The following is a 13341-nucleotide window of genomic DNA, read 5'->3' as shown; positions in this document are numbered from 1 at the left end:
CATTGCAGTTGTTAAGTTGGTAACACGGTGGTTCAGTGAATCTGGCTCCCCTATTGACTTTGCTGGCAAAAGGTACATGATCCCTGGACACTGCAACTGTCCTAAATATGAATAAAAATATAAATATGAATCAATCAAGCATCTGAATTTTGATCATGTGACTATGGGGATGCTGCAACGGTCACAAGTGTGAAAAGTGGTTGTAAATCACTTTTTTTCAGTGCTGTTGTATCTTTGAACGGTCACTAATGAACTATTGTAAATCGAGGACTACCTGTATATGTGTTAACTCAGTTTATTGTTTTAAAATCCACATTAGGAACATTCAAAGTAACGAAATGGCTTACCTACTGGAAATGTGAATGAAAAAAAATCTAAACATAAAGCAAATACTTTGGGTGCTGTCCTAGATTCCTTGCATTTTAGAAGAAAAAACATGGTGTTCTTTTTCCATGTAGGTTTAGTTGTCTGTGGGGTTTTGGAGCTAATGTGATAGATTTGCTTGATTTGTGTTGCTTCATTAAATGAGGATTATGTTAATGTTTATAAAAGCTTTGTAGTTGAGTGGGTTTCCACTGGGAATTTTTCACTGTGACGAATAGAATCTCTTAAATCAGGGCACTGACTTCATGAACCAATTTACTTGGGTTTTTTTGTCCCAAAACAGAAATGTTTTGTTATTTAGAAAGATGTTTCTCCAATGTTCTAGTTTATCTAAATCTTGGGATTTCTTCTTCAAAGTCCAGCTTTTTATTTCCATAGATTGTCACAGAGAATGGCACAATTCTGATTTTTGTAAATAGACACATGTTGGCATTTTTACCATAGTTTTCCTTGCTATTTTGAAATGTGGTGGTGCAGTACTGCAGGCTACTTCTGCTGAATGCCAGCTGACTGCAATTTGGCAGTTCAAATCCCACCAGGCTCAAGGTTGACTCAGCCTTCCATCCTTCTGAGGTAAAATGATGACCCAGATTGTTGGGGGCAATAGGCTGATTCTGTAAACTGATTAGAAAAGGCTGTAGAGAACTGTAAAGCAGTATATAAGTCTAAGTGCTATTGCTATTTTACCATGTTCCAGTCTGTGATGTATTTCATGATTGCTGGTTCCTAAAAGGCAAAAGCTATCCACCATTTACCAACTTCACTCTCAATTCTATCTAGCCTGCTGTCATTAGTTAAATCTTTAACTTAGTCTCATTTTTAAGTATGCTCCTTGGTTTTATTAGAGCTTGCAGATCATTTGCATTTTTATTCTCAGCTATCAGCATAGTGCAAATAATCGATAGTTCTTGCTCTGATTTTAAAACCGTACTTACTTCCAATCCATTGAGGTTTCCTTAGCATATATTCGGTGTACAACTTGAATAAATAAGGGGAAAGAATACAACTGTGTCTCATTCCTTTGCCAACCTGGAATCAGCCTGTTTCACCGTGTTCTGTCTAGAGTCTAGACTGTGGCTTCCTGTTCTGTGTATAGGCTTCACGTGAGAACAACAAAATGTTCTGCAATTTCCATTTTCCTAAGGGCACTCCAAAACTTGACATAATTGGCACAATCAAAGGCATTTCTATAATGAATGAAGTATATATCAACTTCTTTTTGGTATTCTTTGGCTTTCTCAATTATCCAGCGTGCATCAGCAATAATGTCTCCTGTTCTTTGGCCTTTTCTAAAACTGGCTTGAACATCTGGTGTCTCCCTCTCCATGTAGGGCTGTAAATCTGCATTGGATGACACTACCGTAAGCATTATTTTCTTAGCACGTGAAATTAAGTATATTGTATGACAACTTGCGCAATCTGTAAAGTCCTCTTTTCTCTGGTAATAGTATGTACATCCATCTCTTCTAATCTATGGCTCACTGTGACATTCTTTATATTTGCTAAGATAGCTTGGTTAGAACTAATAGTTCTTTTCTGTTGTTTGCCATATATCTGTAGATATGCTTCAAATTCGATTGGTTGAGTTGTAAGCTGCCCAGGATCTGGTAGCTGCTAAATAAATCCATCAATTCCTATAGCTTTCCAACTTCACAGTGATCGAGAATACTGATCTATTTTCAACTTCTAGTACTAGATGTTCTTGTAATAGGGAATATCTTCTAAAGTGTCTTAATTTTTATAATTCTACTGTGCGGAGTTTCAGTATATTTCTATCTTTGTAGGATAGTTTTTTAAAATCAGTTAAAAAATTGATATCCTGTAGCAAGATTAGAAGCTTCTTCTGAGTTTCAAGATGCCTCTGAAAACTTTCCTTGTTATTCTGTATCTGTTTTCACAGACATTCATTGTAATACTGCTTCTAGTCTCTTCAAATGGCTCCCAGAAATCTTTTATTAAGTTGCACTCTTCAATCAATCTATGAAACTGAGATAACTATCATATTAAAGAATTGTCTGTGAAATCTTTGTTTTCCAAGTCCCAATTAGTAAATAGAAGATTTCCTGTGTTCAGCATAGGTTTACGCTTATATTCCTTTTTTATTTTTTTTTGCTCTTTCAAATTCAGTCTTGACTCCTGGCAACTGCCTGAACAAGTCTCTGCAGTTCTCTTAGCAAAGTTTTTTTCCAGAAGTGAACAGCTTGCCTTCAGAAGATGTAGATACTTCATCACTGGAGGTTAAGAAAAGACTGGACAGTCACCTATCTGAAATGGTATAGGCCAGTGATGGTTAACCTTTTTGGTGCCGAGTTGCCAAAGCACGCGCAGGGGGAACCCCAAAATGTCCAAACCCCAAAATGCAATGCGAGCGGCCCATGCATGCGCGCACGGTCCTTGCGCATGCGCGCATGTCCCCTGTGCATGCTCCCCCCATGCCCTATTTTGGCTTTCAGGTTGGTGCAGAAGACTTTCCAGGCCCAAAATGGGGTGTGGGGGAGTGCGAGCGTGAACCTCCAAAATGCAATGAGAGCACCCCCGTGCATGCACCATGCCCCTTGCACACGTGTGGCAAAGCCCCAAAGACCAGCTGGCTGGTGGGAGGCGCATGTGCATGCATGGTTGAGCTGGGCTGGGGCGATGGCTGGCATGCCTGCAGAGAGGGCTCTGTGTGTCACCTGTGGCATGCATGCCCATAGGTTTGCCATCATGGGTATAGGCTCTCCTGCTTGAGCAGGTAGTTGGATTAGAACAGGGGTCTCCAACCTTGGTAATTTTAAGCCTGGAGGACTTCAACTCCCAGAATTCTGTGTTGGCTGGGGAATTCTGGGAGTTGAAATCCACCAGGCTTAAGGCTGTCAAGGTTGGAGACAGCCAACCTTGGACTAGAAGACTTCCAAAGTCACTTCCAGCTATATTCCAAGTCATTCCTGAAATTAAGAGAGAGGGACTGGCCCAGGGTTACCCACCTGGCCTTGTGGCCACGGCAGAAGTAGAGTTCACCTTTCCCAGCATTAGAGCTTCTTCACAGGAGCTACGGTAGGTCTTGCATAAAGTGTCTGAAATAAGATACGTTGAGCCTGGTCATTGCAACCTTTCTCAGCTGGGGTTCCACTAACCCCTAGAGTTCCATAAGAGGTCACTAGTGGTTCCCCAAGAGATTAAGACTGAAAAAAATAAACAGCACTGTTTAACGCTATTGCTATAATTCACATTGACAGGAATTTTTACCCGTCATGATTCAGTTGCTGGTTGATTATTTAATTGTAAAAAGTATAAATTATGGCTTGGTTAAGTTTGTAAAGTTAACCTTTTTTTTTTTAATGGAAGGAGACCTGAAAATTGAAAAAGAGTTCTTCCAGGGCAAAAAAAAAAAAAAAAAGAGAGAGAGAGAAAGGCTGCGTAATGAGATGCCTTTAGCCTACAAAAGCTTGTGAATTTTTCTCATTTTTAACTTGTTGCAAAATCATCAGTTCTTTTATTGCAACAAATGGATCCCTCTGGAAAACCCACTCTGCTATGAACTCGGTATAAAAAATGGGCAGAAATACAAATACCTTATCTTGAATCCAGAGGGCAGCTCTGATTAGTCTTCAATCCTAGTAAATATATCTTGGAGCTTGTTTCAGATTTTTTTTTTTTATCTAATAGATTTCAATGAAGGGCTTCCTTTTGTCATACAAGAAACAGGAGGATGCAGAAATGCAATAGGATAGCTTAGATCAGGGATGGCAAACTGGCAGGCCATGGGCCGGATGTGTCACAAGCAGGCGACGCCCACCCCAGCTCCCTGAAGGGAAAAATGTCATGATACATCACGTGGCGGCAACGTGATGCACCAAGTTTGTCACCCGTGGCTTAGACAGTTTCCTAGTGGATTATTGTGTTCACTTATACACTACATATTTTGCCTGAACAAATAAAGAACAATTTTGGTACATACAAAGAGACAAAAAGATGGAACAAAAAGTCTGTGACTCCTCAGAAAAATATGCAAGCTTTAGGATGTGCTAGAATCATTGACTTGGAAAAAGCCAAATAGACCATGAAGCCCATCCCATTGCTCAATATGATAATCCAAATTAAAACATGCCAGGCTGATGGCAGTCAAGCCTCTACTTGAATGCATTCACCAAAGAGCAGTCCAACATCTCTAAGCAGTTGATTCTGTGACTGAAATGCTCTGAAATGCTTAGGCAGGGGGTTGGACTAGAAGACCTCCAAGGTCCCTTCCAACTCTGTTATTCTGTTTATTAACTTCCCAAACCAATAAATTTAGCAAGACCAAAACCCAGACCAAAGATAATTTTTCCCGCCATCTCTTATTTTTCTATTTTTTCCATGAATTCCATCAATCCATTAATATTTTTAGCATTTTTTATTGTATATATCTCTTACAATATTGCTCCCTTGGAGGACAACCAATTGGCAAAAACTTGCATTAAGTTTGAAATAGGATTGCCATTTCTATTCTTGGTGCCTTTGTTCATTGTAGCCTTGGTAATTTTTTTTTTTTTTTGGCCAAGTCTTCATAATGTTGTTTTTATGTCAACTCCAATTCACCCAAAACAGTTGTAAAGGCCAAGGGAGATTACTCTACCTCGGCACAAATAAGGAAGAAACGTTACATAAGCAAAGAGAGGTGAAACATCCTAAAGTCCTAGGAGACAGGATAATATTTAGCAGAATCTTTGCCAAGCTACTCCCTAGTTCACAAAGTATAAGAAGATGGGGTTAGGAACATCTAAACTTCAGGCTTGATTTAGAACTCCAGAACCTGTACTTTCCAAAGTGATTGATTGTGAAAGACGCTTCCATTTTTCCACCTCGTTCTCATGTTGCTTGAAAATGTCCTTGGCATTTCTCTTCATGATGTATTTCAGTTTAATTTATTGTTGCAGATGAAAATGTTAGGGTTCAGTAAACTGTTTAATTAAGTATCTTTCCACGATTCTGATGCCTCCCTGGCTGTCCATATTTTCAAATCTGAAAAATCTATTTGGAAGGGTTCTGTCCAGGGGTGAAATGCTACCGGTTCAGGCGAACTGGTAGCGGCAGCGGTGGGTGGTTTGGTAAACCAGTAGCGGTGGCAGCCTGAAGTTCTGCCCACCCACCCAGATGTCATTACTTTCTGGTTTTAACCAGGAAGTAACCTGTTTTTGACCCTCTGCACATATGCAGAGGGTCCAAAATCGCAAATAATGTGCATGCATGAGTGGAGCAAGCGCGTGCAGGCAAAGCGCGCACTTCCAAACTGATAGGGAAGGGAAGTAGATTTCACCCCTGGTTCTGTCATTCTTCCCCCTCAAATTTCATTGAATTGTTGATGCCAGAAATATCACTGGAGAAAGAATTATAAAGTGTAAAAATACAGTGTTTTCACATATTCTATGGTATCTTATAATTAAATAAGTCAACAGCATCAAATTCCATTAACTATTATGGAATAATTTGCCCTCATGTACTGTATAAAGACCATTACTTTCAAATGTTAAATTTGGGGTCTATCCCGGTTTCATTGTGTCATTATGGTTCATATTGTTATTGTTGTTTATTTTTTTATTTTTGTTGCCCACTGCTGAGTTATTTGGCATAGAAATATGGTAAGTAAATAATTTACCAAAATTGTCTTATTGGAAAAAAAAATCTTCCAAAAGGAAATTGTTACCTCAAATGGAAGAAAAGTAATGCAGATTCCTCCCCCCCACTGCTTGGTATTCATTTTATTTCATTTTTTAATACTTCCTTTTAGTTATTGTACAACTTCCAGGAACTTTGTTTACTCAAAATGTAGAAGAGGTACTGTTTAAAAAAGTTTAATCTATAAGTATTTTGACCTAGCTATGGTCCACATATCTTAGGGGTCTCCAAACTTGGCAACTTTAAGCCTGGAGAACTTTAACTCCCAGAATTCCCCAGCCAGCAAAGCAAAGCCCACCAGGCTTAAAGTTGCCAAGTTTGGAGACCCCTGACCTAACTATATAAATTATTTTTCTTTGACATGCTAGAAGTATGACTAGAAAATAAACAGCCTTTTTCATTTACAGAAGTGTCAGAAATTTCTTTCTCCCAAAAGCGGGAGGTTTTTTTGTCACCAAGAAGAATATGTGAATATTTTCCAGGCTGATGTAGGCATATCTGTAAGGGGCGTGCATAAGAGCACAAACATGCCTACCGTTCCTGTCCTATTGTTTTCCTTCGTTATATCCAATTAATATAGTTATTACATACTCATACTCATATATATGCTTATGTGTTGTATAGTTGTTTCATGCTTATGCTTATATATACTGTGTGACAAAAATAAATAAATAAATAAATATCTTAGCATGTGAGAGACATGATGTTCACCAGATTTAGAATAGAATAGAATTTTTTATTGGCCAAGTATGATTGGATACACAAGGAATTTGTCTTGGTGCATATGTTCTCAGTGTACATAAAAGAAAAGATACCTTCATCAAGAATTCTAAAGTACAACACTTAATGACAGTCATAGGGTACAAATAAGCAATCAGGAAACAATATCAATATAAATCATAAGGATACAAGCAACAAAGTTACAGTCATAAGTGGAAGGAGATGGGTGATGGGAACGATGAGAAGATTAATAGTAGTGCAGATTTAGTAAATAGTTTGACAGTGTTGAGGGAATTACTTGTTTAGCAGAGTGATGGCATAGCAGAGTGATTGGTTTAGCAGAGCATTTCTCAACGAGTAATGTGGTTTGTTCAACTTGTATTTCGACTGCACTGTTTGATTTGCAGGTTCTGTTCAATCCCTCCTTCCCTTTCTCTAAACTACTTTATGAACAAACTTTTGTGTAAATGCCATTCTGTATCTCCAATCTATTCATATAGGAAAAGTTCCCTTGATTTCAGAGAGATGTTAATTGCTGGAGATCAACAGTCAATGAATCCTATGTGTAATCAATCCATACATTTACTTGGTTGATTTGTTCAGGCAGATGAATTCAAGGGCTGGAAAAAGCAGCTAAGAAAAGTGAGTGACAGATACGAACTCAAGGGTATAGCTTCTTATTGGAAAGTTTGTCTTTGCTTTAAAAGAGACGCCTTCAGGGATCATGTACTTTCAATTCCCTACAAATTTTGTGTCATCTTAGGTTGACCAACTCTGGAAGAACATATTAACCTCCTCTTGTGATTTTTAGCAAACCATTCTAATTTAGCAAGTAATTAAGGGTCACATGTAGGATAAAGAGTTGGATAATCTTGGATTATGCACAGGAAGCTTTGTTTCCAAGGTAACCACAGCGAAGGGGGGATATTAATGCCGAGGTCGGTCAGTTAATGAACTGGGAATAGTGAGTACTACAAAACATGTTAGAAACAGGCGGAAATAATAATTGCATGACCATTAAACGATTTGATAATGGAAAACAAAGACTGCTGCTACAAAAAAAAAAACACCCACTGTCCACAAAAGATTTCAGTCCAAGGGGAGAGATCTGCTGAGATAGGTCAAGGGAAACTGAAAACAGATAGAAAAAAGAGTCAATATTTAGCAATCAAGTTTCTTCATTCTTTGTACACAGATTTCACAAGTCTATATGTATGGCGATTGAGGGAAGAAATGGACTTATGTTAGCTATTGTCTCTGAATAAAAATCCTCTCATTTTTTGTCCAGAAACGTTGGCCAATAATTATTTAAAGACAGACTGTGCATTTTAGGTAATTTTAAGCAAGGTGACCAAGGTTTTCGAGAGTAGCTATGCTAGCTCTATTGAAGCAACATTGCTTATATATCATAATAGTTCAGTTATGGTAATCCTTCGGGAATATTTTACAAAGAGGATTCTAATCCATGTTACCTCATATCAAAATAAATGTGTTAGACTTAATAGATCTAAGACAATGCTGCTTTCATTGATTGGTTCATTGGCCTGAGAATGAGTTTATCTAGCTCTCAGTGGAACGGCTTTCCTTTAGAGGTTGTGGGGGCTCCATCACTGGAGGCTTTTAAGAAGAGACTGGACGTCCCCTTGTCTAGAATGATATAGGTCTCCTGCTTGAGCAAGGGGTTGGACTAGAAGATCTCCGAAGTCACTTCCGACTTGTTATTTTCTTAGTTATCAGAACGTTTTCATTGATTTCATCAATATAAATGCACAACCACAAATTAAATATTTTAAAGAGGCCTTGTGGAGAGTAAGGAGTAATCTCTGATTTTGCCTATAGAAAATTAGTATGGTAGGAGCAAAAGAGATAGTAAGGCAGTATTCATGCATACAGAAAGCAGTAGTATATTCCCTCAGTTATAAGTTTAGCCCTTCCCCAGTTTTTTGCCTTTGCTATTAATTTATCCCTCAGATCTAATGTTTTTATTTATTAGGTAGCAGTACGCAAACAATTTTTCAGCTTTTTAGCTGAAAAGATTCTAACTTGACTGGCTCGTGTATAGTGTTTATGCATGTGTTTGTTTAACAGGTTTTTCTTATTTTTAAAAACTTCAAGAAATCAGATGTTCAGAAGAGACAGTTTAAGTGTTGATTTAGTAAGCTGATTTATTCTACAACCATATTTTGTCATAACTAATTTAGAACATACACTAATATTTTTGGGTGTTTTTTTTTAAGTATTCTGAAAAATAGAGCCTGCAAATATAAGACTGGTATTTTGGCAATGTTGTGAAATATAATTTTTTGAAAAGATGAAAAACCGAGACATATTCTATTTTATAAGCAAGAATGTTCTGCTTATTTGTAATGTAAAAGCTTTGATTTTTTTTTTTTACTCTTAAAAATTGGTGGATTGGTTTTATGATTCTTCCTGCCACTTTTGAATAAAGTTCTCAATCAGAGCTCTACTTGAAAGCCTGTCTATCACAGCTACGAAAATATTTTGACACATTGAGATACAAATTCTACTTCTTTTGTACTTGTGTTGTAACATTACAGGCAAGTCTGTAAGCAGTGAAGCTTCTGCTGTGAGGTCATGGCACACATTGAATTGTTTATAGAAAAACTTAGCTTGCTGTGGACATTTCTGCAGTGACAATGTTTTGACCTGGATTAACTGCTTTCCTTCGACTTATCCTTATGTCAATTCAATGTTTCTTAAAGGAAAATAGGTAAAGGTAAAGGTTCCCCTCACGCATATGTACTAGTCGTTCCCGACTCTAGAGGGCGGTGCTCATCTCCGTTTCAAAGCCGAAGAGCCAGCGCTGTCCAAAAACGTCTCCGTTGTCATGTGGCCAGCATAACTAAACACCAAAGATGCACGGAACGCTGTTATCTTCCCACCAAAAGTGGTCCCTATTTTTCTACTTGCATTTTTTACGTGCTTTCGAACTGCTAGGTTGGCAGAAGCTGGGACAAGTAACGGGAGCTCACCCCGTTACGCGGCACTAGGGATTCGAACCACTGAACTGCCGATCTTTCGATCGACAAGCTCAGTGTCTTAGCCGCTGAGCCACCGCATTAATATCTCCTTTTCCTTGAGAAAGAACAACGGGAACAGGAAAGGCTGCCATCGAGAAGCTGAACCACACAAGTTCACTTCGATTCTAAATGCACGGTATGCTAGAATAAAAATACGTTGACTTCAACTCCATCTAGGATTACTCACATCACACCTTGAAGAATAATACATTATTTCTTCCAGGTAGCCTTTCCAAATCTTCCAGATATGCTAGAATCTCAACTTCTTCGAGGGAAAGAGGACGAGAAAGATCATCATAAGGGAGGAATCACTCCACTCATCCTTTCATCATATCCCCCATTTCTTTGGGGGGAAGAATCACATTTGAACTGCACTAACTTTATTTTGAAAGTCAACACAGCCCAGCATCCAAGGGGAAACCTAAAAAGACAAGCAACATTATTTCCTCTGTGCATCCCACTAAACAGCTCACAGCCACTCTGCATTCCTAGGATCAGGCAACAGTTCCAAGTAACAGCCATATAAAAGATGATATAGAAAAGATTTAAAAAAAATTCAATTCCAATTCAGCACTTGGTGACTACGGTACATGAATACTTCCATAGGTTTTTGGGGGGCAGCCTGTTGCGAGTGGTTCCAACGGATCAGATTTTCATTTTAAATTCCCAAAGATGATGCCCAAATTTTGTCATTTGGGGATATTACAGAAACTGAAATTACCCCACATGGCAGACGCACCACTCATCCAATCAGCGGCTTCCTTCATCTGAAATTAATTGAATCATGTTGGAAGTTCCTTCACAAGTCCACACTTAATTGGACTACATTTAAGAACAAAATCTGCACTAGAATAATTCCATAACGATTTCTTTTAAGATTGTCATATAGTTTCAGCTTCTAAATTATGTCTTCCATAATTAGTTTATATTACGTAGCATAGTTACACAGATGCCACGTTGTTTTAAAGCATAACTGATTTGAACATTGAACAATTAAATAATTAAAGCTGTAAGGCCATGTGAGACAAGAGCTTAACTAACTGCTAGAACAAGCCTAGGTCTGAACAAAGTCGGAATATTAGCATATTCTTTTTTTTTAATGGGAAACCGTATAGATATTTTAAATACAGACATGCACCCATATATTATTTAGAGTCTTAGCCATTAGTTTTCATTATCAATACTCAGTAAATGTTAATACTGTATGTTATACAGTAGTGCTTTGAATTTTATTCCAACCAAATGCTTTCGATCATGGGATGTTCATATACACAACCATAGGGACATGAGCATGGATGCATTACTTATGACACACCACTTTATATCACTTGCAAATTTTGGTATTAGAATTTTGGGGCCAACCAATGCAACTGAATGGTGGGAGGTTAAGATAGAAGGAAACATTTTTCCCCATATGCATGGTTAAATTAAAGAATTTGCTGCCTCATATTAGCTGTATTATTTACACCTAACTTTGAAATGGAGTAAACAAGTATACAGGAAGAGCCTAACACCATGGTGGCTATGTACAGGCTTTGTACTATGTGGCTATGTACTATGTAGAGTCACAGTTCTGAAAGAACTCAGTTTGGAAGAGTTTAGGTTGAGGTTTTTTGGCTTTGTTAAGGCATCGAATGACCGTTGTGAGAACCATATTCTAGGCAATTTTTTTAGTTTGATCCAGCACAGCTCCTCTAATGATCTTGTTTAACTACAGTGAAAATCTCAAGGTATTCTGGCTTGAAAACTTTCAGTACACTTCACTGTAATAAATGTAATTTGCTTCTTTGGTTTCTGGTCAGATTACCCCACCTGGTGGTCTAATGTTCCCTCTGCATCATCATCTCAAATGAGAGAGCTGACAGTGGAAAGGAAAGAATAGAATAGAATAGAATAGAATAGAATAGAATAGAATAGAATAGAATAGAATAGAATAGAATTTTATTGGCCAAGTGTGATTGGACACACAAGGAATTTGTCTTGGTGCATATGCTCTCAGTGTACATAAAAGAAAAGATACGTTCATCAAGGTACAACATTTACAACACAATTGATGATCAATATATCAATATAAATCATAAGGATTGCCAGCAACAAGTTATAGTCATACAGTCATAAGTGGAAAAAGATTGGTGATGGGAACTATGAAACGATTAATAGTAGTGCAGATTCAGTAAATAGTCTGACAGTGTTGAGGGAATTATTTGTTTAGCAGAGTGATGGCCTTCGGGAAAAAACTGTTCTTGTGTCTAGTTGTTCTGGTGTACAGTGCTCTATAGCGTCGTTTTGAGGGTAGGAGTTGAAACAGTTTATGTCCAGGATGCGAGGGATCTGCAAATATTTTCACGGCCCTCTTCTTGATTCGTGCAGTATACAGGTCCTCAATGGAAGGCAAGTTGGTAGCAATTATTTTTTCTGCAGTTCTAATTATCCTCTGAAGTCTGTGTTTTTCTTGTTGGGTTGCAGAACCGAACCAGACAGTTATAGAGGTGCAAATGACAGACTCAATAATTCCTCTGTAGAAGGAATTATTCCTCTGTAGAAGGAGACGGTATTGAAAGACAGTGAACACATTAAGTAGTCCTTTGGGCTTTAGCAGGTCAACAGGGATAGGTTAAACATGAACTGGTACAAAAACCCTAAAGAAAGTTAATATATCACCAGGTTACTCCAATATATATAAGCAGCTGTGTACAAAGCCAATGTGAGCATGCTCCACTTGATATGTATGGGAAAAAATTTTTTTTTTATTTTGTCACAACAATATACACAAGCATCAACATAAAATAACTACATATCATATAAGCATATATATGAGCAAAAGTATGCAATACTATATTAATTTGATATAATGAAAGGAAGCAATAGGACAGGAACGATAGGCACTTTTGTGCCCTTATGCACGCCCCTTATAGTCCCTTAGGAATGGGGTGAGGTCAAAAGTAGACAGTTTTTGGTTAAAGCTTTTGGGATTTTGAGAAGAGACCACAGAGTCAGGTAGTGTGTTCCAAATGTAAATTCTCTTATAGTACCTGGATTCATGCTTTTGAGATGAACAAGATTCACAACTTTATCCAGACAAAGGCCCTTACTTCATGCAGGTTACTTGTTGCATGCAGCGATGGGGCCAATTCAGTTTGCTGTTACTGTTTTTTTCCCTAAATCATAAATTCGCAAAACAGGCCTAAAGTAGTTGACCGAATTTTCAGTAGAAGGATTTAGGAAAGTTAGAAGAAATATCCATCTAGTTCTGTTCCAAGCTGGGAGAAAGACAACTGGAAACATGGAGGCTGAGTGGAAAGATGGTTTAATGATGAACAGAACCACCAAGCACATGGTTCTGGTGCAGCTGACCACATGGAGTTGAGAGTGGGGGGTATTTATACCTTCTCTTGGGCTTTGTACTTGAGCTTCCTATTCCTGTGCAAGAATATGTATTCGATTGGCTGTTGTCAGACTCCCATGGGGCCATGTAGGGGTTATGCAGGGGTCATCGCTTACTACCGGTTCTGTGGGGGTGGCTTGGTGGGCGTGGTGTGACTTGGTGGGCATGGATTGT

Source organism: Ahaetulla prasina, chromosome 2 (assembly GCF_028640845.1).
Source record: "Ahaetulla prasina isolate Xishuangbanna chromosome 2, ASM2864084v1, whole genome shotgun sequence".
Classification (NCBI taxonomy): Eukaryota; Metazoa; Chordata; class Lepidosauria; order Squamata; family Colubridae; genus Ahaetulla; species Ahaetulla prasina.
Note: the sequence above shows the minus strand (reverse complement) of the source record.